This window comes from Elephantulus edwardii, unplaced genomic scaffold (assembly GCF_000299155.1).
Source record: "Elephantulus edwardii isolate Elephantulus edwardi_28Jun2011 unplaced genomic scaffold, EleEdw1.0 scaffold00241, whole genome shotgun sequence".
NCBI lineage: Eukaryota > Metazoa > Chordata > Mammalia > Macroscelidea > Macroscelididae > Elephantulus > Elephantulus edwardii.
The window spans coordinates 3,427,010-3,439,584 of NW_006399991.1; the positions used below are offsets into that span (position 1 = coordinate 3,427,010).

Consider the following 12,575-nt stretch of genomic DNA (forward strand, 5'->3'; position numbering starts at 1 on the left):
CCGAATCAGATCTGGAGCTGCCGCTAGGGCGACGCTGGGAATTGGGTCGCCAACTCCAGGTCCTGCTGCCTCGCCGCCTTCCCTGGATCAGCGCGGCCTGCTCCTCCCGGGCTCGTCGCCCCCGCCTCCATTTCCCGCCCTCTCTTTACCACACACAGGGCCCCCCGATCATGGATCCGGGCAGTGGCGGCGGGGGCGGCGGCGGCGGCGGCGGCGGCAGGGGCAGCAGCGGCAGCAGCAGCAGCGACTCGACTCGGCACCCGACTGCTGGGACCAGGCGGACGTGGAAGCCCCCGGGCTGGGCCCGTGCGGCGGCAGCGCCTCCTTGGCGGCGTCGGCGGCGGCCGAGGCCCAGCGTGAGCAGCTCAGCGCGGCCTTCAGCCGGCAACTCAACGTCAACCCCTTCGTGCCCAACGTCCACGCCGCCGAGTTCGTGCCGTCCTTCCTGCGGGGCCCGGCCTAGCCACCGCCACCCCCATCCGGCGGCGCCGCCAACCACCACGGAGCCGGCAGCGGCGCTGGAGGCCCCTCGGCACCTGTGGACCTTTCTCAAGAGGAACAGTCGTTATTGTGTGAAGGTTCAAATTCTGCCGTTAGCATGGAACTTTAAGAACCTCTTGTAGAAGATGGAGAAACAGAAATGTCTCCAGAAGAATCATGGGAGCACAAAGAAGAAATAATTGAAGCAGAGCCAGGGGATGGGACCTTGGGAGATGGAAGGCCCCCAGAAGAGAATGCCCAAGAAATGATGGAAGAAGAGGAGGAAATACCTAAACCGAAATCTGTGGTTGCACCACCAGGTGCTCCTAAAAAAGAACATGTAAACGTAGTATTCATTGGTCATGTAGATGCTGGCAAATCAACCATTGGAGGACAAATAATGTATTTGACTGGAATGGTTGACAAAAGGACACTTGAGAAATATGAAAGAGAAGCTAAAGAAAAGAACAGAGAAACCTGGTATTTGTCTTGGGCCTTAGACACAAATCAGGAAGAACGCGACAAGGGTAAAACAGTAGAAGTGGGCCGTGCCTATTTTGAAACAGAAAAGAAACATTTCACAATTCTAGATGCCCCTGGTCACAAGAGTTTTGTCCCAAATATGATTGGTGGTGCTTCTCAAGCTGACCTGGCTGTGCTGGTAATCTCTGCCAGGAAAGGAGAATTTGAAACTGGATTTGAAAAAGGAGGACAGACAAGAGAACATGCAATGTTAGCAAAAACAGCAGGTGTAAAACACTTAATTGTACTTATTAATAAGATGGATGATCCAACAGTCAATTGGAGCAATGAGAGATATGAAGAATGTAAAGAGAAACTAGTGCCATTTTTGAAGAAAGTTGGCTTCAATCCCAAAAAGGACATTCATTTCATGCCCTGCTCAGGACTGACAGGAGCAAATCTTAAAGAACAATCAGATTTCTGTCCTTGGTACAGTGGATTACCCTTTATTCCATATCTGGATAATTTGCCAAACTTCAATAGATCAGTTGATGGACCAATCAGGCTGCCAATTGTGGATAAATACAAGGATATGGGTACTGTGGTCCTGGGAAAGCTGGAATCAGGATCTATTTGTAAAGGCCAGCAGCTTGTGATGATGCCAAACAAGCACAATGTGGAAGTTCTTGGAATCCTTTCTGATGATGTAGAAACTGATTCTGTAGCCCCAGGTGAAAACCTCAAGATCAGACTGAAAGGAATTGAAGAAGAAGAGATTCTCCCAGGATTCATACTTTGTGATCCTAATAACCTTTGTCATTCTGGACGTACATTTGATGCCCAGATAGTGATTATTGAGCACAAATCCATCATTTGCCCAGGTTATAATGCGGTGCTGCATATCCATACCTGTATTGAAGAAGTCGAAATAACAGCCTTAATCTGCTTGGTAGACAAAAAATCTGGAGAAAAAAGTAAGACTCAGCCCCGTTTTGTGAAACAAGACCAAGTATGTATCGCTCGTTTAAGAACTGCAGGAACCATCTGCCTTGAGACCTTTAAAGATTTCCCTCAGATGGGTCGTTTTACCTTAAGAGATGAGGGTAAGACCATTGCAATTGGAAAAGTTCTGAAACTGGTTCCAGAGAAAGACTAAGCATTTTCTTGATGACCCTGCACAATACTGTGAGGAAAATTGACTGCAAAAGCCTACTTCACACCGCCTTCTCTTAATTTCTGCCCATTGAAAAATCTCTCCCCACGGCCCATGGCCCCAATTTTGCAAAGAGAAAATTCACAGCCAAAGTCCACATTATGCCAGCTTTCTCATATTGAGAGCTCTGCTATGCCACTGTTGAATTTTTTCCCTAAGATCCCCCCTCCCCCCAAACTGCTTCCTTGGACAGATTTGGCAATAGCTTTTTAAGTGATGTGGACATAATTGCCTACAATAATGAAAATCTACAGGAATGATTTTATTTCTCATTATCCCCCTTAGGCATATTTTAGGCTTTTTACCCCAAGTAGATCATTCTGAGTGTGTGTGCACATGTTACAAAGACAACTACCATGTTAATAAAATATTCAATTTGAAACCCTTAAAAAAAGATATTGATGAGAGATACAAGTCTTTAATTTTATTTTTGGCAATAGTTTCGCTTGGCTTTGGTATTGGGCTTATGCTTGCTTCATAGAATGACTCTGGGAGAAATACTTTTAAATAGATAGAATTGGCTTAACATTTTATTTGACTGAAAGAATTCAGTCATGAAGCTGTCTGGAGGAGTTTTTTTATAATCTGCTCAATTCCTTCTTTTGTGATAGGTTTGCTCAACTGTTCTACATCTGACCATGTCAACTTCAGTAAGGCATGAGTTCCAAGTACTTTTTTTCATTTCCTCAGTTTTAAAACTTATCAGAGTATGTTGTTATGTGCCGTGGAGTCACCTGCGACACATAGTGACCTATCCTGATACAGTCTCACTTACTCCAACATACCTAATCTCACTGCGTCTGTTACCATGTCAATCCATCTCATCTGGAGACTTCCTTTCCTGTGATGTCCCTCCACCATTCTAAGCATGATGTCCTTCTCCAAGGACACATTATGGCCACATGCCCAACATATGTGGGATGGTGCTTCAATATCCTTGCCTCCAAGGAGATATTTGGTTTCACCCTCTCCAAAACAGACTAATTTGTTCTCCTCATAATCCATGACTCCATAACCCATGAAACCATAATTCAAGATTCTTCTCTAGCACAACTCAAAGGTATACATTCTTTTTCTCTCATACTTAGTTATTGTCCATCTCTCTGATGCATAGCAAGTAATTGCAAAGACCATAGCTTTTAATAATATTCAGATGTTATAGATTTCATTTCCTCTGGTTCTGATGTAATATCTCCTCTATAATTTCTTCTTTTTTTTGTTTTTTGTGTGTTGTGTTTTGTTTTTTTCTTTCTTGCCTTTCTTTTTTTAAATTATTTTTAATGAAAATTTACAGAGACTTAGGGTTTCCATTCATTCATTGTTGCACTTTTCTCCCTCCCCACCCCCGCCCCTCCCAAATCACTCTTCTCCTTGAAAAGTAAAACTCTTTCATTGTTATGTAATCCCTCCCCCCAAGTTCACTCCACTGTGCAGCCTTCATTCTGGACTCCTGTCATGACAATAATACCCAATCATGTATCCCTTTCAAACAGTTCTCTCCCTCATCTGTTTCAATGCAGTATATAAATCATTGCAATACTTGTCCTTTTCTGACTGAAATATGTTGCTCAGCATAATGCCCAACAGGGTCATCCATTTTGTATACTATTTCATGAGTTCTTTGTTTTTCAATGCTGCATAGTATTCCATTTTGTGAATATACTAGAGCTTCTCTATCCATTTGTTTGTTGATGGGCATCTGGGCTTTTTCTAGCTCTTTGCTATTGAAAACAAAGCCAAAATAAACATGGGTGTGCATATATCTGCTTGGGTGGTGGTTATGCTTTCTTTAGAGTAAATTCCCAGCACTGGAATTACTAGGTCAACTAGTATTTCTATTTGTAACTTTTTGAGAAAGCACCATACAGCCTTCCATAGTGGTTGCACCATTTTACACTCCCACCAACAGTGACTAAGGGGTCTAGTTTTTCTGCAACCTCTCCAGCATTTGATGTTTGCTGCACTTAGCTCCATGTAGAGCTGACACCATGGGCTTCAGAGATCTCAAGACTGCCACTGTCCTCCAGGTCCTCAATGATTATCTGGCTAACAAGAGCTGCACTGAGGGGTATGTGCCATCACAAGCAAATGTGGCATCATTTGAAGCCATCTCCAGGTCCACACCTGCCGACCTGTGTCATGCCCTCCATTGGTATAACCACATCAAGTCTTACCAGAAGGAAAATGCCAGTCTGCCAGGAGTGAAGAAAGCAGTGGGCAAGTATGTCCCTGCTAATGTGGAAGACATGACAGGTAGTGGAGCTGCAGACAGTAAAGATGATGATGACGACATTGATCTCTTTGGATCTGACAAGGAGGAGGAAAGTGAGGAATCAGAGAAGTTAAGAGTATGAATCAAAAAAAGCCAAAAAACCTACACTCATTGTCAAGTCTTCAAACTTACTAGACATGAAGCCTTGGGATGATGAAACTGACATGGCAAAACTGGAAGAGTGTGTCAGAAGTATTCAGGCTGATGGCTTGGACCGTTTTTTAATTGGGTTATTTACCTTTATCTTGTTGTGGTGCTCAAGTATTTTCTAAATTCTAGATATAAGTCCCTTGTCTGACATGTCTTTATCAAATATTTTTCCCCAATCTATGGCTTCACTTTTTACCCTGTTGGAGAAGATTTTGTATGTCCATAGGGATTTGATTCTTAGAGGGTCCCATTTATCTATTTGACCCTCTCCTGGTTGTATATTTTCCAGGATGCTGGAAAGACTGTTTATGTTGTGGATTAGGATTTCTACAGTTCTTCCAAGCCTTTTTATAGTGAAGTTTATAGTCTGTGGTTTTATTCCTAGGTCCATAATACACTTTGAAATGGTTTTTGTGTATAAAGTGAGGCGTAGATCTTCCTTGAATTTTCTGCAAATAGTTTTCCAATTTTGCCAACATCATTTGTTAAAAGGGCTGTCATTTCCTCACTTAACATATTTCATCTCCTTGTCAAAAATGAGTTGGCCATGGGTAGATAGGCTGATTTCTGGATTCTCAGTTCTATTCCATTGATCTATGTGTCTGTCATTGTAGCAGTACCATGCTGTCTTGACCACCACGGCAGTGTAGCAGGATTTGAAATCAGGGAGTGAGATGCCTCCTACCCTGTTTCTCTTTCTGAGGAGTGCTTTGCTTATTCTGGGCCTCTTTCCATTCCAAATGAAATTGGAGATTGCCTTTTCCATTTTGTTGAAGAATGGAATTGGTACTTGTATTGAGATTGCATTGAATATGTAAATTGCCTTTGGTAGTATTGTCATTTTTAGAATATTGAGTCTTCCTATCCATGAGCAAGAGATATTCTACCACATCTCCAGGTCTCTTTTTGTTTCTTGTAATAATGTTTTGTAATTTTCTTTGAATATATCCTTTGCACTTCTGGTTAGGTTTACCCCAAGTATTTAATCTTGTGATTAGCTATTGTGAAGGGTATTGTTTTTCTTAGCTCCTGTTCTGTATTCTCTTTGTCACTGTAGAGAAATCCAATTGATTTTTGTATGTTGACCTTGTATCCTGCCACTTTGCTGAATTGGTCAACTATGTCCAGTAGTTTTCTTGCTGAGTCTTTAGGATTTTCTAAGTATACTGTGATATCATCTGCATAGAGAGAGAATTTTACCTCCTCTTTGCCAATTTGGATACATCTTATTTCCTTCTCTTCTCTTATTGCTATCACTAAGACTTCCAATACAATATTGAATAGGAGAGGTGATAGTGGACATCCTTGCCTAGTTATAATGAAATCATTCCTCGCTTTGGTCTTCCTTGATCCTTACAGTCTGATAATGGTCTGGCATTCATTTCTCAGATCATCCAACAGGTACCCGAAGCTTTAGGAATAACCTGGAAACTTCATATTCCCTATTGGCCTCAGTCATCTGGAAAGGTGGAGAAAGCTAACAGTTCAATTAAATCACAGCTAACCAAACTAACCATAGAACTGCAACAGCCTTGGACAATAGCTTTAACCCGTATAAGTGCTAGTCCCCAAAGCCTTTCTTTTTTAATCCCTTTGAACTTATGTATGGCAGCCCATACCTTCTGGGCAATTTCCCCAGGCCAGGTTAAGTCTCCCTGTTAGGTGACTATATTCCTATTCTTAGTCTGATAAGACAACACCTTTATGAGTACACTGATCGGAGGGGTTTGTGCGGGGAGAAGGGTGCAACAATGAATGAATGGAATCCCAAAATCTCTGTAGATGTTCATTGAAATTAAAAATAAACAACCTAAATTAAAAAAAAACTAATGCATGAGGATGATTTTATAAAACACAATGTAAATGAAGAATAGTGTGAAACACAATGTATATGAACTTTGTAAATAAACCAGTTAAAAAATTGAAAAAAAAAAAGAGTACACTGATCAATCCTACTTAGGCCACATATAGGATCCTCCTGCACTCAATCACTAACCCAAGAGACTAGGTTCTGCTAAAAACATTAAATCCCTCGAATCTATGTCCAAAATGGACAAGTCCTTTTCAGGTAATCTTAACTGCTCCAGTAGCCGTGAAACTACTTGGCAAAGCTCCATGGTTCCATCTCTTCAGGAATCAGAGGACTCAGGTCTCCTTCTCCACAGCCTTGAATCCTCTCGACAACCAAGATAAGCCATCTCTCAAATACACCTGCTTCCCCTTAGGGCGCAGCATGGTCAAATTAACAAAAATCACAGAAGAAACAGACATAGACTGTGAGAAAATTTTCCACGAGCCCTCTCTGATGCATTTGTTTCACCTGCCAGTATCAATTCTTTCTTGAAACACTCTTAAAAGAACTTCCCCTTTTCCCGGTCTCTATCAGTTCTTTTTCCTCACTTCTCTCCTGGATCCAGGACTTCCACTTACAAGGCACTCTTCTCAATTTTTACTCCAAGAAAATATTCTTTTTCACCTTCCTTCTACATCTCAAGCTTAAAAAAAACATAAAAAAGAATCCATGGGATGACCTCTTCACGAGAAGTGGGCTCCTGTTTTTGTATTAGCATTTGGCTTAATGATGTTTATAGTGCTTGTTCTAGTGTTTGCTCACATCCTTACTCTAAGCAAAAGTTGCTATTTACCATATTGTTAAAATCTATTCCTTTTAATTCTTACACTCAAAAACTTGATCTTTATTATGATATCCAAATCTAACGCCTTCCCTAAATTATTTTTTCTGTATCTTACAGTCCTCTACCTACAAGGTAGGCACACTTTCTGGACAGGACAACTAGTAGTTTCTAGTACCCACAACTCCAGCTCTTGTTACTGGCAGGCAGGACAATCCAAGTGTTGGACCTAATTTTATTAATCTTAATACTTGGTCCTTGTTTCATATGATTTCTCTCTACAGGAGCAGATGAGAGCTTTTGCCAACCATACAGTCCATGAACTCCTCATATTAGCAACTGAATACCAAGCATTACCTTCCACCATCACACCTATGGACTCTGCTGCCTAAAATAAAGTCTTTTCCCTTCCTTTAAAAACATCATCCCAGCCCATCATGAAGTAATTACAGAAGAGAACCTCATTGCCCTCATTCAATATTAATAAAAGGCTGGAATATTAGGACTGCAGAGCCCTTTCCTTCCTCTCCCAGAATGGCTACTGAGATAATCCAATAACAGGAAACAGCAGGTGTGCTTTTTCCTCTGTGAAACTACCATAACCCCCCACCTCCTGTTTTCCCAGGAATAGTTATGTGAGACCCTAGCCCACTTCCCTATTTTAAAGAAAGCATCTGAAAGCATCCCCTTCCCCAAGCCCCTTGTAAGAAAGTATTAAATCCTCCTCTAACTCTTAGTGGGGGCTGGTCTTCTGAGAGCCAGCTCAGCAGTTTCGGTTCAATAAACTCTTTCTTGGCCTGCACTGGGTTCTGTCCTTCCTTGGAGACCTTACCTTGGCCTCCAGAGGTTCTCCTTTCTGGTGCCCTTGACAATGCACAATTAACACCCGGGTTGGGAGATGAATAGCTTCTAAGAGAACCAGAATTTTTCTCTAATTATTTTTATAACTTTCCCCTTTGAGGTGGATAAGCTTCTGTTTTGATAGCTTTATTCATACACATGCACGTTGGCAAAGGCATACCAACTGTCCTTGTAAATGTTGATTCTTTTGTCTCTTCTTCACCTGAGAGCTTGTGCCCGGGCAATAATTTCAGCCTTTTGTGCAGAAGTGCTTGTTGACTATTGGTCTCATGCTGGTATTTACCGTTAAAGATGGAGTTTATCACCTGCTTTGGGCTGCAATTCTAAGCTGTCTGACTCTGGGAGGACCCAGTCCACTGTGCTGGGGACTGCTATTGATTTCACAACTGGCTTTTCTTTCAAAAAGCCTGGGGTGTGACACCAGGGGCGGGGAGGGGGTGGAGGAGGGAAAGACGTTCCTGGCCCAGAACCCCCAATCATGCAGGGGTCACTGAAAGGGGAGAACTGCCCCCACTCCCACCCCAGGGCCACGTACCCTGCTGGCTCACCCTGGCACCACCTCGCCCCTACTAGAGCGGGTGTGGGCAGCAGAGGTGGGGATGGAGAGGATGAGCAGAAGGGTCTGGAGGAACAGTGAGAAGGAAAGATCCGCCTCACCACCATCACGACCAGACCTGCCACTGGATTGAATCGTCTGAGCAGACAGAATGTACTCTACCCACTTCAGCTTCTGGAGAATAAATATTCTTTAAGTGATTAAGGATGCACCCTGGGGGTGGAGGACTGAGAACACTTTCCACCTATGAGAAGAGCAGAGCAAAGAGGACACAAAACGCAGTAAATTAAGAGGGCCTAGGTCGTCCTGATGACAAAGAAGGTGAGGAGAATGTTTCAGATCCTCTGGGTTGAAGGTAGAGGGAGGCAAGTCGCCAGGGTTTCTCAGGCACTCCAGCACGCAAACTAGGAAGACAGATAATTTGCACGTGGACAGATGTTAGGCAGCCTCAGAGGGTGAAGGGAGGAATGCTCCAGACTGGAGGAAAAGGTAGGGAGGACTCAGAGAATTATGGAAGACCTGAAGGATAGAGTCTGATGGACCAGGAAGACCCCAAGGGGGCGAGAACCAGGGCACTGTGAGACTTAAGAACAGAAAAAGGGGACTCAAAGGGCCCCAGACCAAGAAATGAGGCTGCTGGAGGCAAGAGGGGCAGATGGATGAAGGAAGATGTGAGTGAGAAGGGCTTGGGCCTTCTTTTGCAAGGAACAGAGGCTACAAAAGGCAATGGCAGAAAGCCTTTGATGATAAACTAAACCACAAGTTTCTCTGAAAATAGGAAGCAGATGGGAGAAGGCCTGAAAAGACACTTTTTACCCAAACAATAGGCACGTAAAGGACACACAGAAGAAGACAAGTCAGCTCTCTTAAACAGAAGATCCCACTTTATGAAAATCCCCTGAGGGCAGGTAACACACAAAACCATACAAGCTGGCTTCCCTAGCCAGAGGATCCTTCGCTATCAAGACTCTGGGGGAGGTGGAGGGTAAGTATGGACACACATAAACAGGCTGGCTTTCTAGACCAGAAAACCCTTTCCTATCAGTATCCTCTAGGGGAATCTGGGTCATGTCCGACCTCTTCCCCAAACTGAAGGAGAAGAGGGACCCTGGGTTGTGTCCAACCCTCCATGCTCTCCACTTGGCGATTGTAATCACAGACCAGATACAGAGATTGAATTTGAATTCTTGCCTCTCGAGAATCTTTTAGAAGGACCTCGGGTCCATTCAGCATCTCTCAGGTGGATGAAACAGCCCCTGTCCTTTCCTGAGGCCCAGGAACATCATCAAGTTGCACACATTTTGGGTAGGATGTGGCACATCTGCCATCAGGGAGCCGCAAAAGGGTTTTTGGTGTGTCTCTGATCTCTCTAGGGTCTCCAAAATGTAGTGTCCAATGAATTAAGAGACATACACTGTAGAATTACAGGTTGTTGTTGTTGTTGTTATGTGCCATCGAGTCGTTTCCGACTCATAGCGACCCTATGCACAACAGCTCTAAACCCTGCTCTATCCTGCGCCAACCGCACCGCCTCTGACACACCCATCCCGATTACCCCAGTCACCGAATCAACCCATCTCATAGAGGGTCTTCCCCTCCTGCGCTGTCCCTCCACCCTCCCAAGCATGATGTCCCTCTCCAAGGACCCGTCCCTCCTGGCAACATGTCCAAAGTATGTCAGACGAAGCCCCAGAATCCTTGCCTCCAAGGAGCAGCTTGGTTTAATCCTCTCCAAGATGGATCTGTTTGTTTTCCTGGCAGTCCAGGGTACATTCAGTACCCTTCTCCAGCACCACAGCTCAAAAGCATCCACTCTCCTTCTGTCCTCCCTAGTCATTGTCCAACTCTCTGATGCATAACAAGCGATTGCAAATACCATGACCTGTATCAGGCGCACCTTAGTCTCCAGAGAGACACTGTTGCTCCTGAGTACGTTTGAGAGGTCCCTAACGGCAGACTTTCCCATCACGATACGCTTTTTGATTTCCTGGCTGCTGGTACCAAGAGTATTAACTGTGGAGCCGAGCAAAGTGAAGCTGTGAACACTCTCAATCTCTTCATCATCCATCCTGACGCTGCCAATTGGTCCAGTGGCGAGAATCTTTGTCTTCTTGACGTTGAGCCTTAGTCCATACTGAAGGCTGCAGTCCTTGACCCTTCGCAGCAAGTGCATGAGGTCCTCCTCAGTTTCAGCAAGCAAGGTTGTGTCATCTGCATAACGGAGATTGTTGATAGATCTTCCACCAATCCTGATGCCACAATTCTCCTCATAGAGCCCAGCCTCTCGGATAATCTGCTCTGCATACATGTTGAAAAGGTAGGGTCCTTTATTAGCTTTACAACAGGGGTCCCAGCAACTAGAAAGGATCACCCACTTTCTAGCATTGTTTAGGAGGTCTTATATCCTTACCCAAGTGCTGGCCTACTTGGGAAGATGTTGAAACATTTTACTGGCACAATGATGCATTCAAGGTTATATGGACATGTTCTGTGTTTAAACATTTCAAGGGCACGATGATAAATGGCGTGCAAAACATCTAAATAACAGCAGTTACTGTTCTGGAAAGCAGGTCAAGACAATGTTTTTAAAGACTTGGGAGGAAATTTTCCATACAGCAATTTAGTTACTCAAATGGTTGTGGCTGTTGTTATTAAGTGCCATTGAGTCGCAGGTGACTCATAGCGACCCTATGAGTGCCGCTTGGGTGCCGTGCCTTTCATCCTCTCTCCAGGTTTATAGGGTTCCTGGAGGCAAGCTATTATGGAGTGGACGCACTCCTGCTTCCAAGCTTGTTTTAATCGGGGAGCTCCACCTCACACTGTCCGCATTGAGTAACCAACCATTAAGGCATTTGACACATCAGCATCACAGTGTTCAGCCTCACAGAAAACACAAGTTACCACTGTACCACAAGTGGACACACCAGGGCTATATGATCTAGGGGAATGTTTGAACAAAACAATGAAAGACAGGCCCGACAGCCGCGGATTAAGTCACCCACCTTTGGCTTGGTAGCATCGCTTTCTGTCCACTGGGCCAGCTGATGTTAAGTGCCATTACAGGCGACTCATAGCGACCCTATGAAGGAGAGTCCCCGATGCTTGGGTGCCTTTCATCCTCTCTCCAGGTTCATAGGGTTTCCAGAGGCAAGCTATTACTCAAATGGAGTGCTCTATAAAATGGAGTCTGTTTAGCTATTCAGAACAAGTATGGCCTTTTTGCTTCTGTTCACTTTAGAAATTTGAGCATTTGTGTCCACAGCAAATTCCAATCCAGAATAAGCTATCTGGTAGCAACAATTAAACCTAACTCACAGCATGGATTATTTTCTCTTTATCTGGTTCATTTCTGGTCAACTCATTCTCAGTCATCTGTGGCTAGGTTTAAATGGGCATCAGATGCAAACTCAGGAGTCTACGCTTTTCTCAGTTTTCCAGATCAGCTCCACTAAGCCTTAGCCTCACATGGGATCAACTCAATAAGCCAGGGGTCCTCATCACTCCCTACTTAAGCTAGCAACCTTTTGGCTCTTATCTGTAATTCTGTGCATGCTAGGTTGAGAGTGCTAAAGAAACACATCCAAACTCAACCTATCTCTTCATTGTTGTATGTCTCTTATTTTCAAGTCATTGGATCCAGGTAGTTCTTACAAATGAATATAATTGCCAGCTCCCTTTAACTTCAAATCTTGGAAGTGGGTTCTGGTAGAAACCATCTTTAGTTTCACTTGGAAACTAAATAGCTTATTCAAGTTTTAAAAATTAGTCTCTCTCTTCCTTTCTCTTCTGTGCGCTTTTTTTTTCAGCTGTGAAACTTTTCAATCATACCAAAGATACAACTATAATTTCATTCAAATGTAAATATCCTCAGAGCACTGGGTGGGACTTAATCTTTCCCTTAGGTTAAATCACATTGTTGTTGTTGTTGTTGTTGTTGTTGTTGTTGTT

General features: G+C 43.6%; 1 protein-coding gene and 1 pseudogene across 1 annotated transcript in view; both read left to right on the forward strand.

Moving 5' to 3' along the window:
• LOC102848352 (tyrosine-protein phosphatase non-receptor type substrate 1-like) overlaps window positions 1-12,575 on the forward strand; it is a 230,241-nt gene that overhangs the window by 84,029 nt on the left and 133,637 nt on the right. The window lies entirely within an intron of this gene.
• Window positions 171-2,098, forward strand: LOC102873330 (annotated as a pseudogene).